Genomic DNA, 25,393 nt, shown 5'->3' on the forward strand with positions numbered 1-25,393 from the left:
GCCCAATAGTGGTTATTATGCCGGTTTACGTTACCGCTGTTGGTGAATGACACTTCGTCGCTAAATAGAACGCGTTTAAAAATCTGTTGTCGTCCCGTAATTTCTCTTGTGCCCAGTGGCAGAACTGTACACGGCGTTCAAAGTCGTCGCCATGCAATTCCTAGTGTATAGAAATATGTTTCGGGTGCAATCGATGTTGATGTAGCATTCTCAACACCGACGTTTTTGAGATTCCCGATTCTCGCGCAATTTGTCTGCTACTGATGTGCGGATTAGCCGCGACAGCAGCTAAATACCTAGTTGGGAATCATCATTTGTTGCAGGTCGTGGTTGACGTTTCACATGTGGCTGAACACTTCCTATTTCCTTAAATAACGTAAGTATCCGGCGGAGGGTCCGGACACTTGTATGATGTCATCCAGGATACCGAGCAGCATACATAGCAGACGCCCGTTAGGTATTTTGATCAGAATAGCCATACATCAAACGATATCGACCTTTTCGGCAATTGCTAAACGATCCATTTTAACACGGATAATGTATCACGAAGCAAATACCGTCAGCACTGGCGGAATGTTACGTGATACAACGAACTTCTACGTTTGTGACTATTACAGCGCCATCTATCACGAAGCGAAAAAAGTGCTCCAACTAAAAAATTCATATTTCTTTACGTACTACATGAATATGTAATAAGAAATGGGGGTTCCTATTTGAGAAAACGCAGTTGATATCCTTTTGACCTATGGCAGCGCCATCTAGCGCCATATGGTTTCCCCCTTCAAGCCAGACGAGTTTCGTTCTTCGTTGTTTTTTCGTTTGATGCTTATTCCGTGAGATATTTGGCCCAGTCACTATCAATGGACCACCCTGTATAAAAAACTTAGAAACCCGCTGTAAAACAGCAAATACAAGCAAAGGTTAATTAAAAGAAACAAGCAACTAACCACCAAACGGGTGAAATAAAATGATGATAACCTTGAAACACAACCATTACACTGCTAGATTTATTTAAAAAGGCGATCGGAACTATTGACTAGACATACATAACCTTTGAATGTACGCACAGACGGTGTTCCAGGAATGGACCTCTGAGAAGGTCCGGCAACAAACACTTTCGCGGGCAATGATATAGGCGGCCAAGAGTTGCATTCACTTCACAAGATGGTAACTCAGACTAGGGCAGTCTAACGAATGAGTAATGACAATCTTGCTGAAGCTATCAGACATCCAATAAACCAAATGCAAGAATGGAGAAACACGACCCAAGAATACTGTGCTTAGAGCACCCGGAACGAGAAAGGAATCACTACCACCAGAGGAGAAGAAACACAAACGGCCTACAATCAAGAAAGCTGTCAAAACTACGCGTCTTACCGGACAGCAGCGGCAAGGCGAGGAAACGTACACTGCCGCTACATACATTAACCCCCAGGGCAAGTAACTGGGCCACCAGACAAGTAAAATTACCGAAGGTTGAACTTAACAAATTGTAACAGTTTGAACGCAGTAAATAGTAATAAGACGTCGAGGAAAGCTAATCAGATCCGCTTTCCTCAAGCACTCCTCTCGTTGCTCCGCCTCAGCGACACTACGAGCAGCAACATGAACCCAAGTCACTGGAGAATCGCGAGATGTCGCAATGTTGGAGGCTTCTCTACTTCAATTGAAATGTACTCATCTTAAAGACTGCTGGTTTACGATGAGGTCGTTCACCCTCGTGACCACAGCCGGCAGTTCGTGAGCGCCACCAGCTGTTCAAAATGGTTCAAATGGCTCTGAGCCCTATGGGACTTAGAAGCCGAGGTCATCAGTCCCCTAGAACTTAGAACTACTTAAACCTAACTAACCTAAGAACATCACACACATCCATGCCCGAGGCATGCGGTCCTGCGGTTCCAGACTCCACCCAATCGAACTGCCACGACATGCAAAAACATCGACGTCACCCCAAAGCTAGGGCAACAGTTACTACATGTCGATAACCGCCGCTGCTGCCACTAGCAGACAGGCAACGCTTAAGGGGGGGGGGGGGATGTGGCACCAGTCAAGACGAGAAGAAGACAAACAACCGCAACCATGGCAACTAAAGGATATGGTCTGGCCTCCGTAGTCGGAAACTTGCAAACAGTACCAACGCGAGCCGCAGCACGACTCAATTGTTGTAATAACAGAAACAAATAGGAAACTGAGAGAAAGAAAAGATTTAAATAATTACACATTAATTTACAGTGGATTCGAACAAACGAAACGAGCACTAAATGGAGACTACTCTGAAATTCACAATTAAATTCCTGGCAGAAGGTTTATTGAGCCACCTTCAAGATGTTTCTCTACCGTTCCACTCTCCAACAGCGCGAGGGAGAAACGAACACTTAAATCTTTTTGAACGACCTATGGTTTCTCTTATTTCATTAAGATGATCAGTACTCCCGACATAGCCAGGACTCAAAATATATTTTCATTCGGAGGAGAGTGTTGGTAACTGAATTTTCATGAGACGCCTCTGCCACAACGGTAAACGCCTTTCCTTTAATGATTGCAACCCCGATTCACGTATTTATCAGCAGTATTCCCTCCCCTATTTCGGAATAATACAATACGAGCTGCGGGCTTATACTTTTCCGATGGTGTCCGTGAATCCTATATGATGCGGATTCCATACCGCTTAGCAACACTACAGAATAGGAAGGACGAGCGTAATGTATACAGTTTCTTTAGCACACATGTTTCAAGTTTTAAGTGTTCTGCCAATAAATTGCAGTCTTTGGTTTGCTTTCCTCACAACATTATCTCTGTCAGCGTTCCAGTTTAAGTTATTCGTAATTGTAATCCCTAAAGAATTAAGTTGAATTCACAGCCTTTAGATTTATGTGATTTATCCAGTGATCTCTGTGCTACGTGGATGTTGAACTTCAGCCATTATATCGTGCCAGCCATAGACGCTCGTATTTCGTTTCTTGCCAAACTACAACATGGCTGCTAGGAAATGTCACTAGAACACGAAAAGCAAATACTTTTCAATTCCTCTCCCTCTTAAGCCTATTACTTCATATGTTGACATAAAGTTCAAAACAAGAAATCAGTCTGCAATTCGTTGTCACATGCAGACCGATGGAAATTTGTTTGTCAAACTACAATATGAATGACGATGCAAAGCACGTGTATTTGCAGACACGCTGCTGTTCTACACTCCTGGAAATTGAAATAAGAACACCGTGAATTCATTGTTCCAGGAAGGGGAAACTTTATTGACACATTCCTGGGGTCAGATACATCACATGATCACACTGACAGAACCACAGGCACATAGACACAGGCAACAGAGCATGCACAATGTCGGCACTAGTACAGTGTATATCCAGCTTTCGCAGCAATGCAGGCTCATATTCTCCCATGGAGACGATCGTAGAGATGCTGGATGTAGTCCTGTGGAGCGGCTTGCCATGCCATTTCCACCTGGCGCCTCAGTTGGACCAACGTTCGTGCTGGACGTGCAGACCGCTTGAGACGACGCTTCATCCAGTCCCAAACATGCTCAATGGGGGACAGATCCGGAGATCTTGCAGGCCAGGGTAGTTGACTTACACCTTCTAGAGCACGTTGGGTGGCACGGGATACATGCGGACGTGCATTGTCCTGTTGGAACAGCAAGTTTCCGTGCCGGTCTAGGAATGGTAGAACGATGGGTTCGATGACGGTTTGGATGTACCGTGCACTACTCAGTGTCCCCTCGACGATCACCAGAGGTGTACGGCCAGTGTAGGAGATCGCTGCCCACACCATGATGCCGGGTGTTGGCCCTGTGTGCCTCGGTCGTATGCAGTCCTGATTGTGGCGCTCACCTGCACGGCGCCAAACACGCATAAGACCATCATTGGCACCAAGGCAGAAGCGACTCTCATCGCTGAAGACGACATGTCTCCATTCGTCCCTCCATTCACGCCTGTCGCGACACCACTGGAGGCGGGCTGCACGATGTTGGGTCGTGAGCGGAAGACGGCCTAACGGTGTGCGGGACCGTAGCCCAGCTTCATGGAGACGGTTGCGAATGGTCCTCGCCGATACCCCAGGAGCAACAGTGTCCCTAATTTGCTGGGAAGTGGCGGTGCAGTCCCCTACGGCACTGCGTAGGATCCTACGGTCTTGGCGTGCATCCGTACGTCGCTGCGGTCCGGTCCCAGGTCGACGGGCACGTGCATCTTCCGCCGACCACTGGCGACAACATCGATGTACTGTGGAGACCTCACGCCCCACGTGTTGAGCAATTCGGCGGCACGTCCACCCGGCCTCCCGCATGCCCACTATACGCCCTCGCTCAAAGTCCGTCAAATGCATATACGGTTCACGTCCACGCTGTCGCGGCATGCTACCAGTGTTAAAGACTGCGATGGAGCTCCGTATGCCACGGCAAACTGGCTGACACTGACGGCGGCGGTGCACAAATGCTGCGCAGCTAGCGCCATTCGATGGCCAACACCGCGGTTCCTGGTGTGTCCGCTGTGCCGTGCGTGTGATCATTACTTGTTCAGCCCTCTCGCAGTGTCCGGAGCAAGTATGGTGGGTCTGACACACCGGTGTCAATGTGTTCTTTTTTCCATTTCCAGCAGTGTATATTCTGGGACTAGACTTCTACATTCAGGTTGTATAGAGATCACAGGATTTATCGTCTAACAGAAATTTAGCGAATTCCCTTTGGTACTCAAATGGATGACGTCACACTCTTCGTTATTTAGAGTCAATTGCCACTTTTCGCACAATTCAGATAGCTTTTCTAAATCATTTTACAATTAGTTTTGATCATATGACGAATTCACAAGACCGTAAATGACAGCATCATCTGCAAACAATCTAAGAGAGCTGCTCTGATTACCTCCTAAATCGTTAATATTGTCACGCAGAAGCAGGTCGAAATACCAAATGTCTTCTTCCAAAGGTGTTTCACAGAGGAAGACTGCACTGTGCTTCCTTCTCTAGATTGTTGCACAGTTGACAAAATGGTAGATATCGAAATAGACGACAGAGGGATAGAGAAACAATTAAAATCGGTCAAAAGAGGAAAGGCCGCTGGTCCTGATGGGATACCAGTTCGATTTTACACAGAGTACGCGAAGGAACTTGCCCCCCTTCTTGCAGCGGTTTACCGTAGGTCTCTAGAAGAGCGAAGCGTTCCAAAGGATTGGAAAAGGGCACAGGTCATCCCTGTTTTCAAGAAGGGACGTCGAACAGATGTGCAGAACTATAGACCTATCTCTCTAACGTCGATCAGTTGTAGAATTTTTGAACACGTATTATGTTCGAGTATAATGTCTTTTCTAGAGACTAGAAATCTACTCTGTAGGAATCAGCATGGGTTTCGAAAAAGACGGTCGTGTGAAACCCAGCTCGCGCTATTCGTCCACGACACTCAGAGGGCCTTAGACACGGGTTCACAGGTAGATGTCGTGTTTCTTGACTTCCGCAAGGCGTTTCACACAGTTCCCCACAGTCGTTTAATGAACAAAGTAAGAGCATACGGACTATCAGATCAATTGTGTGATTGGATTGAGGAGTTCCTAGATAACAGAACGCAGCATGTCATTCTCAATGGAGAGAAGTCTTCCGCAGTAAGAGTGATTTCAGGTGTGTCGCAGGGGAGTGTCATAGGACCGTTGCTATTCACAATATACATAAATGACCTGGTGGATGACATCGGAAGTTCACTGAGGCTTTTTGCAGTTGATGCTGTAGTATATGTAGAGGTTGCAACAATGGAAAATTGTACTGAAATGCAGAAGAATCTGCAGCGAATTGACGCATGGTGCAGGGAATGGCAATTGAATCTCAATGTAGACAAGTGTAAAGTGATGCGAATACATAGAAAGATAGGTCCCTTATCATTTAGCTACAAAATAGCAGGTCAGCAACAGGAAGCAGTTAATTCCATAAATTATCTGGGAGTACGCATTAGGAGTGATTTAAGATGGAATGATCATATAAAGTTGATCGTCGGTAAAGCAGATGCCAGATTGAGATTCATTGGAAGAATCCTAAGGAAATGCAATCCGACAACAAAGGAAGTGGGTTACAGTACGCTTGTTCGCCCAATGCTTGAATACTGCTCAGCAGTGTGGGATCCGCACCAGATAGGGTTGATAGAAGAGATAGAGAAGATCCAACGGAGAGCAGCGCGCTTCGTTACAGGATCATTTAGTAATCGCGAAAGCGTTACGGAGATGATAGATAAACTCCAGTGGAAGACTCTGCAGGAGGGACGCTCAGTAGCTCGGTACGGGCTTTTGTTAATGTTTCTAGAACATACCTTCACCGAAGAGTCAAGCAGTATATTGCTCCCTCCTACGTATATCTCGCGGAGAGACCATGAGGATAAAATCAGAGAGATTAGAGCCCACACAGAAGCATACCGACAATCCTTCTTTCCACGTACAATACGAGACTGGAATAGAAGGGAGAACCGATAGAGGTACTCAGGGTACCCTCCGCCACACACCGTCAGGTGGCTTGCGGAGTATGGATGTAGATGTAGATGTAGAAGGTGTAATTAGATGAATAACGAACACTAACTTCACTTAACGAAGGTTTATGCGGCACTTGCACATACAAGATCGCGGAGCGAACTGCCTCCTGCCAGAACACATACAGTATATTTACAACTACAAAACATTCGAGTACAATGATTCTTGACATTAGTGGATAATTCTAGAATGTACTGTAACCGAATATAGATATAAAAACTGTACAGCCCAGGTGAGTTTTGAACTCACGCTCTTCGAGGCAACAGTTAAGTATCATATACACTACACCACTGTGCTACTTAGCTTCTGCTGCGACAATATAGACCAGGAACGGCAGAGGGCCTGTAACACTTCCTTGGGGAAACGTCAGATATTACTTCTGTTTTCCTCGATGACTTTCCGTCAGTTACTACTAACTGTGACCTTTCTGACAGGAAATCACAACTTCAGTCTCACAACTGAGACGATACTTCATAGGCACACAATTTGATTAGGAATCTCTTGTGAGGAACCGTTCAAAAGCCTTCTGAAAATCTGAAAGTATGGAATCAGTTTGATATCTGGTGTCGACAGCACTGATAACTTCGTGAGAATGGTTGGCTAGTTGTGTCTCACTAGAACTATATTTTCTGAATACATGTTGACTGTTTATCAATAAATCTTTTCCTTTGAGATAATTCATAATGATCATACACAGCGTATGTTCCAAAATCCTACTGTAAATTGACGTTATCGACATGGGTCTGTAATTCAGCGGGTTATTTCTATTTCCTTTCTTGGGTTTTGCTGTGACTTGTGTAACTTTCCTCTCTTTGGTTACCGATCTTTCAACGAGGGCTCGGTTGTATATGATTGCTAAACAGGGAATTATTATATCAGCATACTCTGAGAGGTACACGACTGGTAGACAATCAGGACCGGAGACCTTGCGTTTATTAAGTGATTTGAGCTGTTTTGCTACACCGAGGAAATCCACCTCTAAGTGTTGGCAGTTGTTCTTCGTTCGAATTTTTGGAATATTTAATTCGTCTCCCTTGGTGAAGGAGTTTCGGAAAATTATATTCAGTAATTCTCCTTTAATGGCTCTATCAATAGCATCACCGTTGTTATCGCGCAGCTGAGGTATTGATTGTATCTTCCCACTGGTGTACTTTACGTACGACCAGAATCTCTTTGGATTTTCTAGAATATTTCCAGACAGAGTTTTGTTGTAGAAACTATTAAATCTTTCCAGCCTAAATTTTATGTCGCATTAGAAAAAAATTAAAACGTTACTTTTGCCTTATAATTCTTTTAGCAACACATTAATATGATTTCAAAGTTTTTTTTGAATTAGTGCATACGACCCAGTACTCGTTATCCTATTGGTGCTGCCATCTAGTGATCCAATTTGCACACTGGAACCCAATGGTGCTGCGTGGAACGAGTGGACTAAAGTCGATGTTGCACAAATATCTAAAACCTGTAATGGGTCCAATTGTGGAAAGTACTAAAAGTATCTCGCATAGTAGCTCGCGCTAAATTTGGAGTTTCTGTCAAACTACGCCAGTCTTGAGGGTTTTGCTGTCTTTTAAATTTCGTATGCTTTTATCGTTGCTTCTCGACAGTGCTCTGACATGTTTAGTCTACCATAGGAGATCACTACCATCTCTTATTAATTTAACTGATGTATGTCTCCCGATAGCCGTCTATATCATTTCTTTGAGTTTAAACCACGTCTGGTCTACGCTTACATATTCAGACTGGAACGAGTGGAGACTGTCTCTTCAGAAGGACTCAAGGGAATTTTTATCAGATTTTTTAAAATAGATCTATTTTGCGTTTCTTTTTGGTCGGTTTGGATGTTACGGCATTCAGTCTCGGTATAACAATCTTGTGGTCACTAATTCCTGAATCTGTCTTGATGATTTGTGTACAACATGGTTGTGGAGATGAAACAGCGATTAGTATGGCTCTGAGCGCTATGGGACTCAACTGTTGTGGTCATCAGTCCCCTAGAACTTAGAACTACTTAAACCTAACTAACCTAAGGACATCACACACATCCATACCCGAGGCAGGATTCGAACCTGCGACCGTAGCAGTCGCACGGCTCCGGACTGCGCGCCTAGAACCGCGAGACCACCGTGGCCGGCAGCGATTAGTATGATTAATGAATTATTCAAAAACAATCTTAATCGCATTTATTATTATTGTACCGCCAACCGGTTTCAACCCGACGTAGGGGTCATCTTCAATTGATCGACTACTGCTGGTGTCACTCCTGTCTACATAACGGCAGGAAACTGTTTTTGAATAATTGTCTTGATGATCCCTATTTGTTCAGGATTATTTGTTTCTAGGAGATCAAGTATGTTTCCGCAAACATTCGCACCTCGAGTTGCCTTCTGAATTAACTGTCCAAAATAATTTTCTGAGAACGATATGTGTATACGAATTAGCTTATTGTAAATTGATCTAAGCTTGTAAATACTTTGACATGTCCTATATCCTTGTAAAAAGAGATCTACGGATGAATAAAACTACTACTACTACTACTACTACTACTACTAGAACGATTCTGCACGACGTTTCATGCCTACCTCCGCCTTTGAAGCTGTATTTTCGCCAACATATCGAGAGTATATTGAAGCCACTACCAATTATAACTGTATGAGTGGGGTACCTGTTTGAAATGAGAATCAAGTTTTCTTTGACGTGTTCAACAACTGTATCATCTGAATCGGGCGTGGTTAGGGGGTGGTCGGTGAAAAGACCCAATTACTCATTTATTCCGGTTGTCAAATATAACCTCTGCCCAAGCTAACTCACATAGATTATCTACTTCGATTTCACTACAAGGTAAACTACTTCTGACAGCATAAACACTCCACCACCAACTGAATTTATCCTTTCTGAACACGGTCAGGTTCCTTGTAAAAATGTCGGTTGAACGTATTTCCGGATTTAGCCATATCTCTGTATCCGTAATAATTATTTGAGGTTCAGTGGGTTCTATTAGCTCTTGGAGCTCTGCTTTTTTCCAACATAGCTATGACAATTTACAACTACAATACTGATTGCTTCTAGCTTTACTTTCCTGTATTTTTCCTGCACCCTTTTACACTGATGCCCTTTCTGCAGTTTCGCGAGACCCTCTAACCTCAAAAATTGCTCAGTCATGTCCACACAGTCCCCTCTACCTGTGTAGCCATTTCCTGTGAGTAGCCATTTTTATAGATGAAAAATGGAAGAGAAGAATGGATTTTTATACTATGTAATTGAAAGGATAGTAATTGCTAGATTCAGAAGTGATAGAGAACATCTATGTTTCGTAGGAGTATATACATCTGAAGCAGGAAAACACAAAGATTGTGAAATATTTTATGAAGAGCTGAAAAAAAAACAAGTACATAAATATAATAAAACACATCATTTGTTAATTTTAGGAGACCTAAGCGCAAGAATTGGAAATGTACCGGGGAGACAATAAGAAATTTTGCTACGTTTAATCAGCTAAAAATTATAAACTCCTTCTTCAGGAAGGACATAAATAAAAAGATACCATAGTGAATACTTGGTGAGATTCATTGCTAACATTTAACATGATGTTCATGGGAGACAGATTCAAACTTATGAAACCTATGTATAAAATGGAGAAATGTACTGAAAACATTAATATAATAATGGAAAATCAATGGATAAACCATTAAAAAATTCATGGTGTAATGGAGACAGTGAAGAAAGTTATTCTATAAAAATTGATAATAACTCTGTAGGTCAAACAGACACAACAAAATTTAAAAGCACCCCTAAATGTAACAAAAAATAGAAAAGCTACTGGCCTGGATGGCGTTATTGCTAAATTAATCAAATATGTAGAAACCATTTTAGAATTTTGCTTCCTCCATTTCTTAAATATGTGTAGGAACAACTGTTTTGTACCTGAAGAATGGAACACAGCTACAATTATTCCGTATTTAAAAAAGGCAATATGAAAGTCAGAGGAAATTTTAGAGGAATACGTATACTAAATTCAAGATATAAAATTTACTGGAAAATTCTTAAGCAAAGGCTACAAACTATCGCTGATGCCATAACCTCAGAAGAGCAATCAGGCTTCAGAAAGGGACGTTAATGTAACGATAATATATTTATAATAACCCAAATTACTGAAAAAGTCAGGAATTCGGCGTAGAATCATGTTATCATTTACTGATTTTGAGAAAGCCTTTGACAAGGTAAAAAGACCCCTTTTGTAGAAAATATTGCAAATAAAAGATTTTCCTAGACGTATTTTTAATATAATAAGCAGCCTATATGTAAATACAAATACAGTTAAAAGTTCGGGTTCGAAAATGTTGGATGAAATTCCAGTAAATCAAGGTGTTCATCAAGGGAGCAGTCTATTACCCATTTAATTTGCACATCGAAGACCTAGTTGTGAAGTTAAAAGATGAAATACACTTAGAATAAAAATAGGATCTAGTGTTTCATTAAATACACTGTTATGTGTTGATGACCAGATCATTATACAGGAAACGGAAGATAATTCACAAAGCGCAGTAGATTGATCCAAAACACAATATATTAAAATTTAACTATATCTGCAAATAAGACAGAGATAATGGCTTTCAAAGGAAAGAATCCAGTCAGATCGAAAATAATAATAAATGAGAAAATCTTAGAGAAAGCTTCCCATTTCAGTTACCTAGGATGTGATATTAGTTTTAACTGTGACAAAGACATTGAGAAGAAGGTTAACAAATACCAAGCTATCTGCAGAACAATTTTAAGAACTCTGGAAACAAAAATAGGAATATAGGCACAAATTAAATTCTATAAAATTGTGGCTGTAACTACTCTTGTAGATCGTCCCGAATCATGGACAGTAACAAAAAAAAAAAAAGGAAAGTCACGTATACAAACAACAGAGATCGATAAAATAAGAGATGAAACAATAAGATTAGATTTAAAAATATTTTGAGATAGAAGAGAATAGAATGTAATGGAAGGGTCATGTTGACAGAATGACAGAAAATAGATTGGGCAAAAAAGAAAAAAGGTAGTGAATTATCGGTCGGCTGGAAAGAGAGAACTAGGCAGACCTCTTAAGAGAGGGATGGATGGATGATACAGACCGGAACAAATGATTGCAACACCTAATCTATGCAAGGAGATGATGGTGATGAATGTAGCGCTACACAGTCAGTTCTCGCCAGGAACTTGGTGACGGTGTTTGGTTTCTGTTCTGTGCACTGTAAATCCCATTTGTATTGTGTATTGAACCAAGGATCTAGAAACGACAGGGAGGCTTCGTCCCGCCGTAGCCCTCAGTGGTTCACAACCCCACAACAGGCCACAGCAGTCCACTCACCCCACCGCCGCCTCACACCGAACCCAGGGTTAGAGTAATTATGATGTACTTGTATATGACGACAGTGTTTGCGCAGCAATCATAGACATAGTGTAACTGAGGTGGAATAAGGGGAACAAGCCAACATTTGCCGAGGCAGATGGAAAACCACCTCAAAAACCAACCACCGGCTGGCCGGCACACCCGACCTCGACACAAATCCGCAGGGCGGGTTCGTGCCACGGCACGCCTTCCAGCTCGGGAAGCAGTGCTTTAGACCGCGCGGCTAGCTGGGCGGGCATAACATCCTATTTGGTTGCTTGTAAAACTGATTCACCATCCCTCCATAACAAGCGAGAAGTTGAGCTGAGAACGAATATTATATTATTGTGGAGAAAGACATTGATAAATCAGGAACAATACTGTAGCATAATATTTGACACTAAAGAATTACTATACTAATGTATTTTGGTTCTGATAAGTGTTTAAATAAAAGTTTAGCCTTGTTTGATACTTGTGTTATCTCTACTCTTTGCACTCTGCCTGATAGATATGATCGGAACCAGTCATTAGCTACACCTATGATTCCTAACAATTCTATTTGATTAAGTAGAAGTTTACGGAGTTTAAACAGCGAGAACACTTCAGTTGTCAAGAAAGAGACGTTATCAGGGAAGAGTTAGCAACGTCAATGAACCAAACACATTGTCGAAAAAGAAGCTGAGTAGCACCGTCACTGTGGTGGAACGGTTATGATACAAGACTGTTGCATGGAGGGTCGTCGGTTCAAACTCACCTGAAGTGTAAAACTTTAATTTATATATGCGGTTCGAGGACATTCTAGAAGTCTCCACAAATATCAGGAGTCATTATACTGGAATTTTCTGTAACTGTACATATACCGTATGTGTTCTGGCTGGAGGCATATCGCTCCGAGCTCTTGTGTGTGCAAGTTTCGAATAAACCTACGTTAAGTGAAGTTAGTGTTCGTCATTCATCTAATTACACCTTCTTCTACGTGACATTGTTCTGGTGGAGGAAGTGGGTATTGGAACTTGTTATAGCGCACATTATCGACGACACAGTGGCTCCCATCAGGCCACTACAGAGCCGCCGTTTACGTGACGAGAAACCAGAGTTCGAGCTGTATTCAACAGATCGCAATCTATCGGAGACAGAAGAAGAAGAGGACGGTACGATGACAGCAGGTGTGTGTCACCACATGAGACATCCTTCCGGGTTCTCTGGTGACGATGGCCAAGATCCAAACAAGTGGCTGAAGGTGTATGAGCGTATAGTCAAATTTAACAAATGGGATGACACCGTGTGTTTGGCCCCGTATTTTTCTACTTGGAGGGCACTGCCAAGCAATGGTATGAGAACAATGAGAAGAAGTTCACAAGCTGGGAAGTATTCCAGGCGGAACTATGCAAGTATTTCGACGACATACAACGACAGAAGTGCAAAGCTGAAGACAAATTAAAGTGCAGGGCACAGCGTCCAGGAGAAACTACAGCGTCCTATATTCAAGACGTCTTGGAGCTGTGTAAAATAGTTGATCCTAGAATGAAGGAGGAAGATAAGGTTGCACATTTCATGAAGGGTGTTGCTGAGGACATGTATCAAGCCATACTCCTGAAGGAGGTTTCGGCAGCAGATGACTTCATAAAATGGTGCCAGTATATCGAGACAATGCATCAAAAAAGTATTACACACAAGAAGTTTGAACGGCTTCCAAACATCGTATCGATGTTTGTGATGGAGGAAGAAACTGATTTCACAAGTGTTCTTCGTCAGATAGTGAGAGATGAAATTCAGATGGCACTTGGATTGCACGGCGAGCAAAAAACAGAGACGATTCAAGAGGTCATAAGGGAGGAAGTGGAACAGACATTGAACTCAATCTCTCGTCCTTCGTTTCTCTTTGAAACGGCAAAAAAGTCGAGGCCTAGGCGAAGTTAGGTTCGTGCAATGCCGCATGAGGAACCTGTTTGGGCACCAAGGAAGACTGGAGGACTCAGTATAACCACCCAGCGTGTTTCCACTGCGGACGACTGGGACATGTGGTACGCTGTTGTCGAGAAAGACGGCGGATATTTGATGAGGCCCGCGCCAGAAGACAGCAGACCGATCTTAGGCGACGCCAACTCCGGGGCGACGAAGATGAGCAAGAAGATCTGGGTGCAGGACGAGGTAGGTCACCATCGGCGCAAGCTAGCCTCTCGAGAGGACGCTCCCCAACACGCCGATCAAGGTCTCCATCGCCTTTCAGAAGCTCCAGCCGATCACCTAATCGCCACAACCTGGAAAACTAAAGGGTGCGACCTTCCTTGGAAGTGAGGCCGCCGAAGAGAAAAATCCTCCGTCGTCGATCACTACAAAAATGGTAGGAAACTACGTCGATATCCTCATGGATGGCCGACCAGCCCAAGCTATTGTGGAGCATCATATTCAGTAATTTCGGAGAAGTACGGTTGCCAGTTGCGGAAGCCGCATCCGCAAACTAACGGGCTTACTGAACGCCTTAATAAGACCATGGCCGACATGGTATCAATGTTCGTCCACAGGATTTTCGCCACTTTTCCTGGTGCATGGGCGTAAAGCGACTGCTACGTTGGACACTGTGTTTCCGTTACATTCTGATGAGGTGGACGACGACTACATCGGCCAGGTGTTAACCAGAGCTGAGGAAGCTCGGCAGTTATTTCGACTCTGCAAGCTACAGGCTCAAGAAAACGATGGCCAAAGGTATGACTCGAGCCAACGCCCTGTTGTCTACCAGACTAGTGACCTCGTCTGGATCTTCTGTTCGGAAGGCTGGTCTGTATGAGAAGCTCCTTTGGTGCTACTCTGGATCTTATAAGGTTGTAAGACAGTTGTCTGATGTTATTTATGAAGTTGAAGATTTCGACCCCGACACAAGACGACGAAAGATCAGAGATACGGTCCACGTCCTTCGAATGGAGCCCTATAAGGATCCTGCAACCCAGGGTAAATTCGAAGGTCCAGCGACAGGCAACAAGCGGAAAGGTGACGAAGAGCGTAGCGACAAAGGAAGTTCTAAGGAGATCTCCTCCAGGACGAACATCAGTCATCGGGAGCCGGAGTATGCAGGACGGATGATTCGTTCCCGGACTAGGAGGACGTAACACCGAGGCGCTGTTCTCTTAAGGACGGAACAATGTCGCAGAAGAAGCTGAGTAGCACGGATGAAATATTACGAGAAACGGGACTTGAGCCATCTAACGGGCACTGTAATAAATCATTGTTGAAGGTTGAATACGTGTACCAGACTGGGACTCGTATCCTGACGCTCTGCTGCTCTAGGTCAGTTGCTTCAACCGCCTCGACCATCCGGACACGGTTCACCGTCGACCCAAATTCTTAACCTGTCACGCGCAAGTAGTGATGTCCTCCGATAACTCCACTACCTATAGCATTCGCTAAGTCACGCAGGGACCAAAAAGATATGGTGCATCCTCATTGAAAGAACATAGAGCCGTCCTCGCTCATATACACATTGAAATGAGGTGTCTTTCCTGTCGGACATGTCCGAGAGAACAGACAGCTCAAATAAATACATGAATATGTTCACATGTGTTGTGTGGGTTTTCGTAGTCTCAAATATTAATGACGTGCCAATTCACATGTCCTGAACTGTGGAACATTCCTTCATCTTAAAAAAGCCGCGTTTTCGGGTAGTCTTTGTCAGAAAATATGAAGACCAGCATGGAGTGGCCGAACTGTTCTAGGCACTACAGTCTGGAGCCCCGAGACCGCTACGGTCGCAGGTTCGAATCCTGCCTCGGACATGGATGTGTGTGATGTCTTTAGGTTAGTTAGGTTTAAGTAGTTCTAAGTTCTAGGGGACTGATGACCTCAGCAGTTAAATCCCATAGTGCTCAGAGCCATTTGAGCCAGCATGGAACACGCGAGTGTATAATGCAGAGGATAATAGTTTGTGCACATTGTAAGCAAAAAACGTAACCGCGTATGTAACACTTTATGGATGGTGATCTTGCTTCCTGCACTTCGCGAGATGCATGGCAACTTGACTTCTGGGGACTGCAATGAAACGCAGTTTGCAGTCTTTCAAATGGTTCAAATGGTTCTAAGCACAATGGGACTTAACATCTGAGGTCATCAGTCCCATAGACGTGGAACTACTTAAACCTAGCTAATCTAAGGACATCACACACATCCATACCCGAGGCAGGATTCGAACCTGCGACTGTAGCAGCAGCGCGGTTCTGGACTGAAGCGGCTGGCTGTAGTCTTTCACCACATTCTTGAGACACAGGGGGACGTCCACTTCGGGGAAGATCTTTAACACTGTATATCTCTCTAAGGTTTTTGAATTACCTCCTTATGCTTGTTTTAGCTGGTGGTGCCCCCTATACTGTCGATAACTCTGAAGTACCGTTGTCACAGATTTGGATTCTGCATACCAGATGACAGACTGCGCCTTCTTCTGGTTTGTGGCCATTTTGGTGCATTCCAGGTCAAACCTGCAACAAAGGACAAAGGAAGAAAACCTGTGAGAGCAGCTATATGTTTTACGACAAACCTCGAATCTCTTTCTCTAATTGTTCTTAAGTTATGATTTTTGAAATGATTGTGGAACTTTATGGACACCTTATACTATAAGGGGTGATCGAGAAGTTTCCGCTCGAATGCCATACAGCCCAGAATCACCATGCAAATCAGGTAAAATCGCAGTGAGCATTGAGACAATCATTTTACTGACGCACCAGGTTGTAGATCTGATTTGATAAAACCCCGTGGCCTGCTGCGTGAAGACGTCCTGCTACACATCCTCATCCGACAGGAATCGTCGAAGGTGTGATAATTGCATGGGGAGATATCAGGACTCTAGGGCGGGTGCTTAAAAGTTGTCCTAGATGGAGGAGACGGGCTTTCCTTGTTAACTGGCGTCTGTGTCGAACCGAGACCAGTGCTGAACTTGGCGCACCGTTTCCACAATGGTGATTTTCTACAGACATACTGTCCCATACACATTCTTCATTCCCCGACGGACATCTATCTATGTTTGTCCTTCGGCATCCACGGAAAGAATAACAGCACGTTCGTCCTGTTTGCACACATTTGGTAATAACGTTGCCGTACTTAACGTTCCTGCATTTATTGAACGCATGTCGGATAGATACGAATGCCACACTAACCCCTCTCCTACGTGTCGGAGCTTATAAACTTGCATTGGAGCCATGCTATGTTGTATGTAACTACAGTAACGCCCTCAAACGGAATCTTTCTATCGGCCCATACACGTTCTCTCCCATATTTCTCGTGAAATCACCATAACAAGGGGAAATTAAAGCTAATACGAAGGTTTACTGCCGACAGTCAGTCTTCCCAGGCCCCTTTTGAATAGGGAACAAGGAATGTGGAAACCTGGGGGGGGGGGGGGGGGGGGTGAATCAGGTAGTGGTACCGTAAGTACCTTCCGACACACTGTGTAAGTTGGCTTGGAGAGTACACCTGTAGATGTAATATCTATTATTGTTTTGTTTCTCGTTATGGTCCCCCCATCAGGCGATGCTGATGATACAATCATCCTTAGATGACCATACGTTAATGCAGAAAGACCTGCAAAAAGTCCGCATGGTGTGGCAGCTCTATTTAAATGTGGATGAATACAATATAATGATTGTAGAAAAGGGAAAGAGCCCGAAATATTTATGGTAAGATTGCTGACGAACATCTGAACATGTTACATCGTTAAACTATTTAGGGGCAGTACTAAGAAGCGATAATATGGAACGTGACGAAAAGTGAAAGCAGTCACAGTTACGACGTATGGACAACTGAGAGCTAATGGAAGATTTCTGAGAAAATTCCCAACATCTGAAAAGCAAATCAAATATAGGACGCTAGGGTGGTCAATTATTCGAGTGGTATTTCCTGGCAGATTAAAAGCGTGAACCGGGTCATAACTGGAAACCAAGACTTTTGCCTTCTGCGGGCAAGTGCCCATCGCACAGTGTTAATCTGTCAGGAATATTCACATCGATGCACTCTCCGCTGCAGAGTGAAAGTGCATTCTGAATTACTCTGTCGGTCGGTGTGGCCGAGCGGTTCTAGGCGCTTCAGTCTCTAACCTCGCGACCGCTACGGTCGCAGGTTCGAATCCTGCCTTGGGCATGGATGCTTGTGATGCCTTTAGGTTAGCTAGGTTTAAGTAGTTCTAAGTTCTAGGGGACTGATGACCTCAGATGTTAAGCCCCATAGTGCTCAGAGCCATTTGAACCATTTGAATTACTCTCAGGAGTCTCTGTCAAGCAGCACGACAACGGACCTCAAAAGAATTCAGACACAAAACTAAACGCAAAATACATCTATTTAAAAATCAGGTAAAAATTCGATTGACGCCTTACTGAGAGGGAGTCTCCATCCCTCCGGATCTGACTACGTAAGCGTAGACGAGAGGTGCTTCAAATTCAAAGAAATATTATCAAAGGCAATTGGGAGATACACTATATGGTCAAAAGTATCCGGATACCCCCCAAAAATACGTTTTTCATATTAGGTACATTGTGCTGCCACCTTCTGCCAGGTACTCTACATCAGCGACCTTAGTAGTCATTAGACATTGTGAAAGAGCAGAATGAGGCGTTCCGGGAAACTCACGGACTTCGAACGTGGTCAGGTGATTGGATGTCACTTGTGTCATACGTCTGAACATGAGATTTCCACACTCCTAAAGATCCGTAGTTCCACTGTTTCCGATGTCATAGTGATGTGGAAACGTGAAGGGGCCGTACAGCACAAAAGTGTACAGGCTGACCTCGTCTGTTGACATCTATCTAGACCATCACACAGGAATTCCAAACTGCATCAGGTTCCACTGCAAATACGATGACAATTAGGCAGGAGGTGAGAAAACTTGGATTTCATGTTTGAGCAGCTGCTCATAAGCCACACGTCACTCCGGTAAAATCCAAACGGCGCCTCGCTTGGTGTAAGGAGAGTAAACATTGGACGATTGAACAGTGGAAATGAGTTGTGTGCAGTGACGAATCCCGGTACACAATATGGAGATCTGATGGCAGGGTGTGGGTATGGCGAATGACTGGTGAATGTCATCTGCCAGTGTTTGTAGTGCCAACAGTAAAATTCGAAGGCGGTGGTGTTATTGTATGGTTGTGTTTTTCATGGAGGGGACTTGCACCCATTGTTGTTTTGCGTGGCACTATCACAGCACAGGCCTACATTGATGTTTTACGCACCTTCTTGCTTCTCACTGTTGAAGAGCAATTCGGGGATGGCGATTGCATCTTTCAACACGATCGAGCACCTGTTCATAATGCACAGCCTGTGGCTGAGTGGTTACTCGACAATAACATCCCTGTAATGAACTGGCGTGCACAGAGCCCTGACCTGAATCCTATAAAACAACTGTGGGAGGCCTTGGAACGCCACGTTCGTGTCAGGCTTCACCGACCGACATCGATACCTCTCCTCAGTGCAGCACTCCGTGAAGAGTGGGCTGCAATTCCTCAAGAAACCTTCCAGCACCTAATTGAACGTATACCTGCGAGAATATAAGATGTCATCAAGGCTAAGGATGGTTCAATACCATACCATACCATTACCGATGGAGGGCGCCACGAACTTGTAAGTCATTTTCAGCCAGGTGTCCGAATACTTTTGATCACTTAGTGTATATACCAAATAAATTAATAAGAGATTGTATGTATCCACCATGGTACACAGAACAGGTCGGAAAAATATTGCAGAAGGAACGGGTAAAGCACGCCAAAGGAACTCAAAATTCGCAGGACGGGTGAATTTTTACAGACGCTTTAAATTTAGCGCAATATTCATTGAGAGACACTTTTAATAATTTTCACAACGAATCTTTGTCTGGATATCTGGCAGAAAACCCTAAGAGATTCTGGTGGTAGAAAAGGCACATCAGCGGCAAGACGCAAGAAATAACTTAAGTGTGCGATAGCAATACTAATCTTACTGAAGACAGTACCACTAAAGCTGAGTTACTAAACACGGTTTTCCGATATTGTGCCACCATAGGAGAGGAAGTAGATAGTCCAGAATTCGTATCAACAACAACTGCCAATATGAGTAACTTAGTAGAAGATACCCTCGGTGTAACGAAGTATCTTAAATCACTTAATGAAGGAAAGGCCTCCGGTCCAGACTGTATACCAGTTAGGTTTCTTTCAGAGTATGCTCATACAATAGCTCCCTACTTAGATATCATATGCAACCGTTCGCTCGTAGAAAGACTCGTAAATAAAGACTGAAAAGCTGCACAGGTCACACCCAAACCCAAGAAAGAAAATAGGAGTAACTCACTGAATTATAGAGCGGTATCTCTAACGACGATTTGCAGTAGGATTTTGGAACATATACTGTGTTCGAACATTACGAATTATCTCGAAGACAATGATTTATTGGCAAGTAGCCACCACTGATTCAGAAAATATCGTTCTTGTAAAACACAACTAGCTCATCGTTCTCACGAACCAGTGAGTGCTGTCGACACCGGATATCAAACTGGTTCCATATTTTTAGGTTTTCAGAAGGCTTTTGCACCGTTCCTCACAAGAGACTCGTAATCAAACTGCATGCCTACGGAGTACCGGCTCAGTTGTGGGACTGTATTAGTGATTTATTGTCAGAAAGGTCGCAGTTGGTAGTAAAATAGAAGTAACATTAGGCGTTTCCCAGGGACGTACAATGGTCCCTCTGCTGGTCCTCCTGATCTATGTAAACGATTTGGGAGACTAAATGAGCAGCTCTGCTAGACTGTTTACGGGTGATGCTGCCACTTACCGTCTTGTAAAGTCATCATATGATCAAAACAAATTGCAAAATGCTTTAGAGAAGTATCTGTACGGTGCGAAAAGCTACAATTGACTCTATATTATGAGAAGTGCTTGTCATACACACGAATAGTAAAAGGAATATGCTAAACTTCGGTTAAGCGATAAATCACAAGAGTCTAAATACTAATTTATTAGCAGAGCACATCGAACATACAGCAGGTCTGCAAAAGAGACTGCCTACTGTCCGTACTCTTCTGGAATATTGTTGCGCGGTATGGGATCCACATTGGATATGATTGCCAGGCCACATCGGAAAAGTTCAAAGTAGGGCAGCTCATATTATACTATCGCGAAACAGGGGAGAGAATGCCACGGATATGATACATGAAATGGGGCGGGAATCACTAAAAGAAAGGTGTTTTTCGTTGCGGCGGAGGCTTCTCATGAAATTTCAGTCACCAACTGCACCGTCCGAATGCGAACATATTTTGCTGAGATCTGCCTTCGTCGGAAGAAATGAGATAACTTTAATCAAAAAAGAGAAACTAGAGCTATCACGAAAAGATTTAAGTTTTCGTTTTTCCCGCTTGCTTTTCGACAGTGGAACGGTGGAGAAATATCTTGAAGGTGGTTTGATGAGGCCTCTGCCAGGCATTTGATTGTGAACTGCAGAGTAATCATGTAGATGTAGATGTAGATATAGTATCGTAAAAGGTCGGTATATGCAGTACGAAACTTCAACAGTGATAGGCGGGAAGCCTGAATGGGAATATTTGCAAGAAAGGTGATGTTGCTGTCTCCCGTTGAATTAATTTAAAGAACGAATATCCAATGAAGACACTGCCACTAACTTGTATCCCGCATAGATCTCTTGAGAATAAAACAAGCATTATTAGAGCGCATAAAGAGTCATGAGGACATTAACTTTTTACAGCGTTCAGTGTGCAAATGCAATACGATTGGAATTACTGATTTGATTACAGTGTGAAGACATAGGTTTTGGTTCCTGCCTGACGCGTAGCAGCTTCTGCCCTCAACGATTATGAAAGGCCGTTGCATGTCACACGTGTGGCGGCGTCTGAAGAAAGTGTTGGAGATCCGTAAGTAAACTGAGCAACCCATCACCAGGACGCCGCATAGACGCGAAAACAAGCGTTATCTGTGTGCTGTCAGCCACGCTGTGCAGCGGGTCTCGGAACCAGCTGTCAGTGCGGAGGGCAGACTGATGCGGATCTGACTGGCTGGTGGCTGCGGCTGGTGGCTCACTGTGTGTGCTGCAAGCGGCTGGAGCGACCCGCTCCTGTGTGGCACCGACACTTAGGTACGCTCACCAAAGTGGCACAAGTTTCATACGACGTTTTCACTCCGCCAACGTCATTATTACGTTAATGCGTATATATGCATGCCATTTTCTCGCACGATGTACTGCGAACCATTGACGTAGGGAAACAGCCAGTTTCCATATGCCTAGATTTTCGAAAAGCAATTGACAGGGTGCACCACTGCAGAAGTTACGAGCATACGGAATACGTTCCCAGATATGTGAATGGTTCGAAGACTTCTTAAGTAGCATAAGCCAGTACGTTGTCCTCGATTGGCGAGTGTTCATCAGAGACAAGGGTATCGTCAGGAGTGGCGCACGAAAGTATGATAGCATCACTATTATTCTCTGCATGCATAAATGACTTGACGGACTGGATGAGCAGCAATCTGCGGCTGTTTACTGGTGATGCTGTGGGGTACGGGAAGGCGTCGTCATGAGTAAGGAGGATACAAGATCAGTTAGACAACATTTTTAGTTGGTGCAATGAATGATGCCTACCTCTAAATGCACAGACAATATAAGGTAATGCAGATGAGTAGGAGAAACAAATCCGTCATATTCGAATACAGTATTAATAGTGTGCTGCCCGATTAAATATCTAGGCTTAACGTTGCAAAGAAGTATGAAATGGAACAACCATGTAAGGGCAGTAGTAGGGAAGGCGAATGGTTGAGGTCGGTTTATTGGGAGAATTTTAGGAAACTGTGGTTCATTTGTAAAGGACATCACAAATAGGACGCTAGTGAGATCCATTGTCGAGTATTACTCGAGTGTTTGGAATCCTCACCAAATTCATCTAATTCAGGTCGTACAAAAGGAAAACATTGAAACAATCCAGAGACGGGATACTAGATTTGTTACCGGTAGGTTCGAACAACGTCCAAGTGTTAAGGAAATTCTTCGGCAACTCAAATTGGAATCCTGGACGGAAGGCGACCTTCATCTGCATGTACATCTACATCTACATCGACATGGACACTCTTAAAATCAAAGTGCCTGGCAGAGGGTTCATCGAACCACCTTCACAATTCTCTTTTATTCCAATCTCGTATAGCACGCGGAAAGAATGAACACCTATATCTTTCCGTACGAGCTCTGATTTCCCTTATTTTATCGTGGTGATGTTTCCTTCCTATGGAAGTCGGTCTCAACAACATATTTTCGCATTTGGAGGAGAAAGTTGGTGGTTGGAATTTTGTGAGAAGATTCCGTCACAACGAAAAACGCCCTTCTATTAATGATGTCCAGACCAAATCCTGTATCATTTATGTGATACTCTCTCCCAATTTTCGCGATAATACAAAACGTGCTGCCTTTCTCTGAACTTTTTCGATGCACTCCGTCAGTCCTATCTGGTACCACGCAGCAGTATTCTAAAAGAGGGCTGACAAGCGTAGTGTAGGCAGCCTCCTTGGTAGGTCTGTTACATTTTCTAAGTGTCCATCCAATAAAACGCAGTCTCTGGTTAGCCTTCCCAACAACATTTTCTATGTGTTCCTTTCAATTTAAGTTGTTCGTAATTGTAATACCCAGGTATTTAGTTGAATTTACGGCTTTTAGATTAGACTGATTTATCGAGGAAAACTAGAAAATTTAGAGAACAGGTATCTGAAGCTGACTAAGAACGATTCAACTGCCGCAAAGGTACATTTCACTAAATGACCACGAAGATAAGACCACAGAGATTAGGGCTCGTACCGAGGTGTATAGACAGTCGTTTTCCCCTCGCTGTATTTCCGAGTGTAACAGGAAATAAAATGACTAGTAGTGGTACAGGACACGCTCCGCCAAGCACTGTACGATGTCTTGCGTAGTAAGGATGTGGATGTAGATGTAGGTTTATGAGGAAATTATCACGAACACAATGATCTAATTAATGCCTGTCACCATGGATGCAGACAACATCGATCCTGAGAAAAACAGCTCGTGCATTTCTCTAGGACATCCTGAAAGCCACCGATCAAGACAGGTAGATGCAGTTTTTCTTGATTTCCGAAAGGCTTTTGGCTTAGAACCACACTTTCTCTTATTAACGAAAGTACGGCCGTATGGAATATTAACAAAATTTGTGACTGGATTTAGGATTTCTCGGTAGGGAGGAAATATTGGGCGAAAGTGTTCGACATATCTAGAAGTGCCTCCAGGTCTGCTTCAGGGAAATGTGTTGGGCCGCGTATTGTTCATATTATATATTAATTACGCTCCATACAAAGATAATAGTAACCTTAGTCTTTTCGCAGGTTATGTAGTCTAAAAGGAAGAACTATATTAAAAAAATTACAAATGTTTTGTCAGATCTACGAGAGCTTTGCTGAAAAATAACGGCTCCGAATTTTTGATGCGAAATGTCTTAAAATTTTTTAAGTAAAATAAATGTTGTTTACATGTACAACTTAATTTTTAGTGTTTACGTATTTATTTCTCCACATGGTGAACCGGACTCAGTACAAAAACAATGCTACCATTTGTCAGCCAGGACAGGAAAACACCTACCTCTACTTGTACATGAATATTCTGTAATTCACCCTTGGCAGAAGGTTCATTGAACCACTTTCAGATTGTCTACCGTTCCACTTTTGAGCAGCTAAATATTTTGTACTACCTTTGACTTCTCTCATTCTACAGTATTTTGATGGTCATTTCTCCTTATGTTGGTAGGTGTCAACAAAATATTTCGCATTCGGAAGAGAAAGTTGGTGGCTGAAGTATCACGAAGACATCTCGCCGCGTCAAAACGCCTTTGTTTTACACGGCCCGGACGCATTAACATGACCACTGCCTATGAAGCAACTCGGGGGACGCCGGCAACAGTGCAATCGTTGTCGTAATGCGGACACGGAGCGATTTACTGATGGCTTTCGGCCAAGGCTGGAAGCATTTCCGAAGTGGCTAAGTTTGTAGCCTGACACGTGCCGCCGGGTAATTGTTCGTGTCTCGCTGTCTCAACCGTGCTACAGCCGTTTGAGGAGCATTATAGTGAATTCATGTTGACGTTTTGTTCACCAAATTCGCCTGATGTAAATCTTATGAAACCCGTGGGTCACTATCGGGCTCCATTACTGCGTACGCATATCAGCAGCCCCTTATTTACGTGAATTACATGGCCTGTTCGTAGACATCTAATGTCACGTACCTCCACAAACTTACCAAATAACTGTCGGATCCATGATATGCAGAATCAGTGATGTATTTCGTTCCAAAGACAGACAAACAAGCTATTAAACAGGTGGCCGTACTGTTTTGGCTCATCAGTGTAAGTTGTTGGTAATTGTAATTCCTAGGTATTTACTTGAACTGACAACTTGTAAATGAGAGTGTGATTTATTGAGTAACTGAAATTTAAAGGACTCCTTTAAGTGCTCATATGGGGGACGTCACACGACCTGTAATTAGGCCAGCATTTCATTCC

The 25,393-nt window shown here is 43.5% G+C and overlaps 1 protein-coding gene across 1 annotated transcript in view; it reads left to right on the forward strand.

Moving 5' to 3' along the window:
• Positions 1–21,816: 21,816 nt before the first annotated feature.
• The window catches only part of LOC126278407 (sodium-coupled monocarboxylate transporter 1-like), a 172,488-nt gene continuing 168,911 nt past the window's right edge, over positions 21,817–25,393 (forward strand). The window contains exon 1 of the mRNA XM_049978511.1: positions 21,817–21,981. The gene's annotated coding sequence lies outside the window, so the exon portion shown is untranslated. The remainder of the gene's footprint in view (positions 21,982–25,393) is intronic.

This window comes from Schistocerca gregaria, chromosome 6 (genome assembly GCF_023897955.1).
Source record: "Schistocerca gregaria isolate iqSchGreg1 chromosome 6, iqSchGreg1.2, whole genome shotgun sequence".
Taxonomy (NCBI): Eukaryota; Metazoa; Arthropoda; class Insecta; order Orthoptera; family Acrididae; genus Schistocerca; species Schistocerca gregaria.